The sequence below is a fragment of the Hipposideros armiger genome, unplaced genomic scaffold, assembly GCF_001890085.2.
Source record: "Hipposideros armiger isolate ML-2016 unplaced genomic scaffold, ASM189008v1 scaffold_14, whole genome shotgun sequence".
Lineage (NCBI taxonomy): Eukaryota > Metazoa > Chordata > Mammalia > Chiroptera > Hipposideridae > Hipposideros > Hipposideros armiger.
This window is the reverse complement of record NW_017731364.1, coordinates 3,766,422-3,775,148: the sequence shown is the minus strand read 5'-3', so window position 1 is coordinate 3,775,148 and position 8,727 is coordinate 3,766,422.

The following is an 8,727-nucleotide window of genomic DNA, read 5'->3' as shown; positions in this document are numbered from 1 at the left end:
ACTAGGCATTAAACTAGAGGTTCTGGTGACCCGGATCTTGTAAGTGAGATAAGATAGTAAATAAAAGTACAGTAGAGAAAAATGGCAGAAGGGACATAGGTTATGGAGGAAAGACACAAAACCGAGACTGGGGGTGTTAGGGAAGGTTGTTAAGAGATGATGCTGGGGTTGGCCTAAAGACCCCATGAGGGGCCGGCCGAGTGGCTCAGTTGGTTAAGAGTTGGCTTAAGAGCACGAGCTCTGAGCAACAGGACCGCCGGTTAGATTCCCACATGGGTCAGTGACACTGCGCCCCGAGCTGAGCTGTCGCTGAGCTACCAACAGGTGGCAGGATGGCTCCGCTGGTGTAACAACAAGACTGCCTGTTCGATGGTGGGCTATGCCCACATACAACTAAGAGTGAACTCCAGCACCTTGAGCTGAGCTGCTGCCTGGATGGCTCAGTGGATAGAGCGTGCGCTCTTAACAACAAGACTGTTGGTTCAACTCCCTCATGGGATGGTGGCTACGCCCACCCACAACTAAGATTGAACACAGCACCTTGAGCTTAGAGGCCACAAGCTGCCAACGGGAAGCCAGATGGTGACTGGCGCCCTCCACAATGAAGATTGAAGAACAACAACTTGGCCGGTCCCCTTCCCCAATTCCCCAACACTGTTCCCCTCCCCCAATTTTCCAATAAAAAAAATCTTTAAAAAAAAAGAAAAGACCCCATGAGTTATTATTCATTCAATCAGGAAAAGTAGGAAGAGAGACCATCCCATGCAGGAAGAACCACATGAAGTTCAAAAGCACAACAATCATGACACAGGCTCTTGATGGCTGCAACAATTCTATGTAAGTGGCAAGAAGTAAGACTGGGGAGGACGGCAGAGGCCAGAACACAAAGCGCCTGGTAGGCAGGGCAAGGAGCTTGGATTTACCCTGATCCTCTGGCAGCAGAGTGGGGGCTGGGTTGAAACAAGACAATGCTGGAAGCAGGGATGCACTTAAGGAGATTAAAGAAATGACACAGGTGAGAAATAACAAAGGCTTGAACAGAGGCAGTGTTCGGGGTTAAAGTGTGTCCCTCCAAAATTCCTATGTTGAAGCTCTAACTTCCGGTACCTCAGAGTGTGACCTCATTTGGAGGTAGGGTGTCTACAGAGGTAATCAAGTTAAAGTGAGATCTTTAGAGTGGGCCTAATCCGGTATGACTGGTGTCCTCATAAAAAGGAGAAATTTTGAACACAGAGATGTGTACAGAGGGAAGATACAGGGAGAACACCATATAAACTGAAGATGGCCACCTACAAGCCAAGGAGAGAGGTCTGGAACGTCTCCTTCCCTCACAACTGTCAGAAAGAACCAATCCTGTCAACATCTTGATTTTTGAACTTCTGACCCCCAGGGTAGTGAGACAATAAATTTCTGTTGTTTAATTAGCCCACTTTGTGGGACTTTGTTATGGCAGCCCTTGCAAACTAATACAGGCAGTGACAATGAGGGTGTAGTGAAAGAGATTTAGGAGGCAAGCTGAGGCATTCTTCATAATTGGTTAGATGTGGAGAAAGGGGAAGAAAGGAAGAGAAAGGACCAAAAATGGCTGCCAACTGGGTAGGCAACGGAGGAGCATGAGTGAGGTGAAATGGGTTCTGAATTGACTCTCTTGGGTTTGAGGCTGCAGCTTGTTATATGATTGAGAGATGAAGAAGTGAAAAAAAGCAAGAGTACATGTCTCCTTTAAGGAGCCTCGCTGTAAAGGAAATGATAGTGAACCATGGTTACAAAATAAAATGGAATTTTTTTTATTATTATTAGTTTCAGGTGTATAGAACAATGCAATAGTTATCCTTTTCACCCCTCACAAAGAAACTACTCCCCTCCCCCGATATCATACTTATCTATTACAATTCCATTAACTCCATTCCCACACTCTACTCCACATCCCATGCCTATATGTATATATAATTATAGTTGACATACAATATTATTCAACATCAGCTTCAGAAATACAGTGCAGTGGTCAGGCCTCTACACCGTCTATGAAGTGGTCTCCCTAACAAGACATGAGTCCATCTGGCACCCTAAAAAATATTTACAACATTATTGATTATATTCCCCAGACTGTCTTTTCTATCCCTGAGGCCATATTGTAGTTACCAATTTGTATTGTCTTATCCCTTCCCCTTCTCCTTCATCCCCACCCGCTCCCAACTAGCAACTCCCAGTTTTCCCTCTGTGTCTCTGAGACTATTTCTATTTGCATTTCTCATTTATTCAGATTTTTAGATTCCACGTATAAGTGAGATCATATGGTATTTGTCTTTCTCTGACTGACTTATCTCACTTAGCATATTGTTCTCTAGGCTCATCCATATCGTTGCAAATGGTACAATTTCCTTCTTTATAGTTGAGTAATACTCCATTGTGTAAATGTACCATAGTTTCTTAAGAATGGAATTTTATTTCAATAGGAAAGATTTCAACATGTTTGTGGGTTAAAGGTGGCTTTCGCCACCTTTAAAAATAAAGACTGCTTTATTTTTTTCATAACACTTATGACTTAACATGTTACAAGTAAATTTATTTGCTTATATGTTTATTTCTTTGCCCTTTCCCCAACTAGACTGTATGATCCACAAGGGAGTGACTTTGTTTTATTCACTTGTGCATATCTCCAGGGCCTAAAGATGTGGCACATAGTAAGTGCACAGTAAATGTTTGTTGAATAAATGAATGAATGAAGTTAGGTTCCTAAGGAAGCTGGAGGGCACGGGTTGTGCAGCACAGATGAAGAGGTGCTGAGAATAGCAGCTACTGCAGGGATACCTGGAACCCTGTGCCAAACAGATTGAAGACCGGATCCAAAACAGGAGACAAATCACAGGACTGCAGCCCGTCTGTGGCTTTCCTTTCCCTCCACTCTCCCACTCATATCACTTGCTCCTGCCTATCTTTGCAAGGGGAAGCAGTTCTCCTAACTGCCCCCCAGTGTAACCCACTATTCAACTAAAAGGTAAACTCAAGTTGTTACGGATTGCCAAGAGTTGGTCATGCACACCTGTGCATTTCTTAAGGGCAAAGGTACAGACACTAAGCGGGACAAGCTTAATCCATAGAGTCCAGTAAGTGGAAAACGGTATGTTCTCATTTCTAAGATTACTAATGGAATCAAGTCAGCTATGTCACAAGAAAGATATAGAGTGCCTCTGCTCCCCTAAACTACACACAACCCTACACTAGCAATATGGAGAATTTCTTAGTACCATTCCAAGCAAACATGCAAAAGAGACAAAGATTTATATTCAAGGTAGTTTATCCATAGCATTATTTGTATTATAAAGAACTGCAATCTAAATGTCCACCACTAGGGGATTAGTTAAATAAATGATGGCATAGCCATAAGACAGAATGGTATCTTTCCATTAAAAATTACATTTTCTAAGAATTTTCATAAAATGGGAAAATACTCAAAATATAAAGTTATATGAAATCAGCAGAATAAAAAATGCCATATATAGTGTGATTCCAGGTTGTAAAAAAAATTACATATACATATACATATATATATATATATATATATATATATATATATAATATTTTCCTAAGAGTAACTGAGTGATTTTAGGCAATATATTGGTAGTAGAGCCAGGTGACAGGACATGACATGATATTATTGCTCTCACACTTTGATTACAGCATAGTACTATGACATGCACATTGTAAGAGCTGACTGAAAAAAATTTTTAAATCTGTGAGGACATAACAGCACTGTTCATGGTAGCCAAAAGTTGCAAACAACACAAACGTCCATCAAGAGTAGAATGGGTGGCATAGTCATACAATAGCATCATCAACAATAATGAATAAACTATTACAACATGCAACAACCTGGAAGAATCTCAGAAATAAAATGTTGAGCAAAAAGTAAAGGAATTCCTAGCATATGATTTAGTTTACATAACATTCAATAGCAGTAAAAACTAATCTGTGGTGATAGACATTACACTAATGGTTACTTTAAGGGTAGAGATTGGAAGAAGTTTAATGGGGCTTCTGCAGGGCTGGTAATGTTCTATTTCTTTTTTTTTTTTTAAGATTTTTATTGGGGAATTGGGGGATGGGAACACTGCTGGGGAATTGGGGGAAGGGGAACAGACAAGTTGCTGTCGTTTTGTTCTTCAGTTTAGTTGTGGAGGACGTTGCTTCACCAGCCCAAGTTGGCACCATCATTGCGCTCTTCCTGGGCGAGGCAGATCAGTCGCCGGCTTCTAGATGGCCGCTCACGGCGGCTTGAGGGCCGCTCACGCTGGCTGCTGGCTACACACTACCCATGGCAACCCATGGCGTAGGGGCTGCAGCCTACGCCATCTCCGGCAACTCACAGCAGCCCAGCTCCAGGTTGAGCTGTCGTTCAGCATCTTAGCTGTAGAAGGCAGTGTCACTGGCCCTCATATGTGGGATCTGAACCAGGGCTCTCTGGCGTCCCAAGCCAGTTCTTAACCATCGCGCCACTCGGCTGGCCCATGTTCTATTTCTTGATCTGGGTGTTGATTGTACATGTGAGTTCATTTTGTGAAAATTCATCAAGCTGTACAGGTATGGATTTGCAATGTTCTATATGTACCTCATACTTCATTAAAAAGTTTACTTTAAAAATAATCTATAAGGAGAAACAAGGAGCTAAACTGAAGAAACAAGAAAAGCTAAAACGGGCAGGTACCAGCCTGCCCGTTTTAGCTTTTCTTGTTTGGTGGGAACAAAAAACTTTGGCTTTTTAATTAGGCAAATTCCTACCAGGGCAAGTAGGAACATGGTAGCTATTTGATAATTTCTCCATTTTATAATAGTACATTTAAGCTATATTATTGGTGTTCTGAAAAGGGAAAAATCACTTGTCACTTGGAGAGAAGCTAAATAAAGGAACAAAATCAAGGGAAGTGCTTATGGAAGGCCTGGTATTCTAGTTTACACATAGATAGGAATTGGGATTGTTGAGCTGGATAAGAAAGGTATTCCCAATAAAGGAAAAAGCTTCACAAGCCCATGACAGTTTAAGCATAAAAAAGTTTAGATGAAGTTCTTTGCTTTTGTTTTTGTTTTTCAGATTTTAATTGATTTTTTTCTTCTTTATCAAATAATGCATTCTCATGATGAAAATTTGAAAAATTCCGGAAAGTATAAAGAGTTAGGAACATTTTCCAATTACTATCACTACTCTGAGGGAACCACACTCAGCATATTTGGTCTCATATTTTTCATGCATTTTTTTCCCTCCATCAAGATAATTCTTTATAAACAATTTGGTATCTATTGAGGAGTAAAATACAAGTGAACAAACATAAAAGTAAGTAAAACAATAAAAACATGTTAATATATTCAAGATTTTATTAATCAGGATTCTCATTTACAAGCAACAGACACAGACTATAGAAATTATTCAAAAGATATGGGTCAATCTTAGACTCTTAAGCAAGGCTGAGAACACAGCTCAGAGAGGCTGAGCAGCTACGACATATCTCAAAATGATATCATAGAACTGGTCTGGCAAAGATATCATGGCTGCTGTCACTGCACACAGCCATCTCAGCTCATAACCACCTACACTACTGACTCTGGATATGGGCCAGGACAGTTAGAACTGCTACCCTACCCCGCTGCGTCTGGCAACTGCAAGTAACTGCTGCTGTGGTCTCTCCCCATTTCCAGAATGTATTCTGTATAATATTGGTTCCTTTGCATCACTAACTTCTGATTCCAAGACTGGCATGGTACCTAGCTGCAGGGGAAGCAAGTATCTGGGATCTGTGGCTTCTATAATGAAAACAGATTCTGTGCATGTGGAGATTCCCCCCAACATAGGGAAGGAATTCAGATGCTAAGTGACCATGAGAGAGACAACTTTCCACCACAGCGCACCCTTTTGGCTCCCCAAAATCAACATATATGTTTTTTCCTACTTACACTACTTTTAAAACAATAACATCTAACATAATGCAGCTACCTCTTGTACCTATATAACTTTTTGGAAAAGCAGTTAAAACAAAACCTCAGTTATTGCACCCAGGACCAGCTGAGGATGATGCTCATCTTTCTTTTAATTCTCTTAGATTCCATCTTGAAAATTTGTCCACTATTATTTCAATTATAAAATTAACGAGCATCTTTTTCTATATAAAATATTGAGGAAAAGAGAGAACAAAGATAAAAATTCATCCAGAATATAGCAATATGTATATGAAAATGACAGTAGATGTTAAAGTTCTCATTTGTTAAAACATTTGACATCTTGCTTCCCAGCAATTGTCATCAGTTTTGGCTCAAATAAACTCTTATTAAAATTGTCTAAATAAATAAATAAATAAAGTTAAAGTCCTTATTTGTGCAACTGAATCCAAAGCCATAGTTGGTATTTATATAATAACTTGCCTTCTCGATTACTCATTGTTATCTTTGCCTATAGCCAGCGGCACCTCAGCTGATCAAACCTTTATTTTAAGACTTGAATTCTTAGTGGGATTCAGTTACATCTTAGCATTGTATCTGCTTATATAAGGTTACTATAGGTTTCCATGAACTTTTATTACTAGATTGGGCAGTACTGGTCAACAACCCACCAAGAATTATGCCTCTTTCTTAGTGGTGCAACTATTGGTCCTTCTGTTTGGAGAGAAACCAACTGATGCTCAGAAATGTCACTGAGATGACATGTCATTGTAATTTCATGGGATTCTTCTCCCACCCTCTGGCATATTTGTTTTTTACAAAAGCATCCAGGATAACTGTTTCCAGTTCTATAGGTCATTGCATCCTAATGTCATCAGCGTAGTGGATGAGTGTGTAACAGCCTGTGTGTGGACTGATGAAATAATAAAGCTCTTATTAGCAGAGTCAGAGAGTTGACCTAACCTTGATGGCAGACAATAAAGGTGTATTGCTGTCTTTCTAGGAAGAAGATGGTCTCAGTTTACTGGAATCAAGAATAGATATAATTTGTTAGATCCATAGCTATTGGGTTGTCGGAAAAGTCATGACGCATTTTTGCAGCAAAAAACATAGAAAAAATACATCATGACTTTTCCGACAACCCAATACCTATCAGTTACCAAGGCTTACCTTTATTTCCCCCAAAATTCTGGAATAGCAAATTAAACTGGGGTCATTACTTGATTAACTTTCAGATAATCCACTGTCATTCTCTAACACCCATCTGCCTTTTGCACTGTCAAACTTGTGAGTTACATGAGTCTAAGATAGGACCATCTTTATGTCTCAGAAGCCTTTGATGTTCGCACTAATGTCTGTGAGTCTACAAAATTTCACTATGTTGATAGAAAAGAAGAATTTCAGGGGCTTTCACCTGGGTCTTCCTACCACAATAACTCTTACTCTATAGGTCAGAAAGACAATACAGGGATTATGTCACTTGCTAAATATGGTAAAATTTCTATGCTAAAACTACAACAAAACACAGTCAAGTTCAAAACATCAATTGCCAAAAATGCAGGAACATGTTATTGAGAAGCTAATAAAATGATTGGGGTGAGCCAAGCTAGTATAGACCCAACGATCCAGATTCAGTGCTTTCCAAATACATCCAAGCATGTTCTGGTTGAGGTTTGGCACCCCCTGGTGGAATGATCTAATCTGGTTTAAAGGTTAATAGGGGTGATTCTGAGTCCTGTGGATGGCCAGGACTCCCAGAACAACTACAATAATTCCAGGAATATCTTGACTAGTTGGCATTTGTTTAATTGGTCCAAATTAGGAATATTGGGTCATCCTCTACCTCATATTATCCACAGAAGCTTTCTACTGACAAAGAACAGTCACTATAGCTCTATTTTTTAAAGTTGGTGTTCATTTCATGAAAGTATTTCTCAGTGTTTCTGGGTTCTTTCAGGACATAGCTAGAGGGTAGGTGAAGATTGCAAAACAGGAATCCACTTCAATGTTCCTATTTCTTTAAATCTTTATATTCCTCCTTCCATCTCACATCAAGAATAAGAGGTATAAAAAAAATGAAAAGGAATAGATAAAACTACCATTATTTGCAAGTGAAACAGGAGTAGAATCTAGATATAAACTATTAGGACTAATAAGAAAGTTTTCTGCATATAAAATCAAACAAAACCAATAGCATTTCTCATACCATCAAGAACCAACTAGAAAATATAGTTTAAAATAGAATACTATTTATAATAACCAAAAAATGTAAAGTATTTGGGCATTAATGACTACATAAGATGTCTTGTGAAAAAAAAACTTTAAAACGTTTATGAAAGACATAGAATTTGATCTGAATAAATGCAGAGACAACCATATTCTTGGAATGAATGGCAATATTATAGAGATGTCAATTCCCGTCAAGTTAACCAATAAATTTGATGCAATCAAAAATCAAAATTTCACGGGCTGGCCAAGTGGCACGTTGGTTAAGAGCTGGCTTGGGACCCCACAGGGCCCCTGTTCGGATCCCACATATGAGGGCCAGTGACACTGCCCTCTACAGCTAAGATGCTGAACAACAGCTCAACCTGGAGCTGGGCAGCTGTGAGTTGTCGGTGATGGCAATGGCATAGTCTGCAGCCCCTGCTGCAGTGGGTTGCCATGGGCTACCATGTGTAGCCAGCAGCCAGCATGAGCAGCCAGCAACCAGAGTGAGCAGCCGTCCAGAAGCTGGTGACTGATCTGCCTCCCCCGGGAAGAGCACAATGATGGTGCCAACTTGGGCCAGTGAAGCAA